Consider the following 1125-nt stretch of genomic DNA (forward strand, 5'->3'; position numbering starts at 1 on the left):
ACGGAGCTGATAAATTAGTTTGCTACTGCTACTGTTCTTGACGTGTTTTTTTTTTCTTATATTTAAGTCAGTCGGATCAAATTGATCCTTCTTCATTTAATCTTCTTAAAATACTGTTCATTCTCAAAACTGAAGGTAGAAATATGAGTATTTGTGTGAATGGGAGCAGAGGCTGCTGCGACCAGTGGAAAATATAACACCACTTAATTTTTCCTTCCCAAATAGATCCTCAGTGTTTCCCTGTAGTATAGGTCTTGGTGTGTGTGTGTGTGTGTGTGTGTGTGTGTGTGTGTGTGTGTGTGTGTGTGTGTGTGTGTGTGTTTTGTTGTGACACTCAACAAACAGATCTAGTGCAGTGCTGAGTCATGTCGTTTGCTGAGGTCAGCACAGCAAAACAGATGAAGTTTAAAAATCAGACAGCTCCAGAGCATCTGGCAAGGGCTGCGGCAGTGAAGTCACAGAAATACTGAATGAAAAACTTCAGTTTGGGGCCATAATGCGCGTAACATGTTGCCTGAGTACTGCTGGGATGAGTGGTGTTGTTTTGAGTGAACTAATATTCACAGACGAAGTACAAGTTAAAGTTTATTTCCTTAGAATCCATATTAGAGGCTCCTTAGATTTTTGACTGACTGGCAGGATAAAGATGTGAGAGGGCAGCCGCCACCGTCATCGAGACACATCAGGACGTGTTCATGACCTGAGCCGATTATTTGAAACAAGGGAAGAGAATGTTATTTCTTTCTGAACCTTCACTACCTCTCGGTGAGCAGATCTTTATGGCGGTAACTCCACACCTACACAGACAATAGGTAATGGAGCTCTCTCTGTTTGCACAGTAAAAGGAAAGGAAGGAAATTAAGGAAGCAGGAGAGCAGCTACTCAAGAAATGACAGATAAGAAAGAGAAAAAAAAGTCCTCTCAACGGAACCGACCCCCGTCTCCCTCCTCAGAGGACAAAATTATTTTCAGCTGCTCATGACTGGAGGGATTTACATTAACCCTAAACTGCACTAGTTCCTGCTTGCCGCCTGCTTTGACTGGCCTCGTAAAATGCCAAGGGTAACCTGAACAAAAACCACTGACACATTTCTCCACCCCTCTATCCCAAACTGTTTTTTTAGT

Source organism: Aulostomus chinensis, chromosome 6 (assembly GCF_037954235.1).
Source record: "Aulostomus chinensis isolate RoL2024-O1b breed Wild chromosome 6, RoL_Achi_v1.0, whole genome shotgun sequence".
NCBI classification, from domain to species: Eukaryota; Metazoa; Chordata; class Actinopteri; order Syngnathiformes; family Aulostomidae; genus Aulostomus; species Aulostomus chinensis.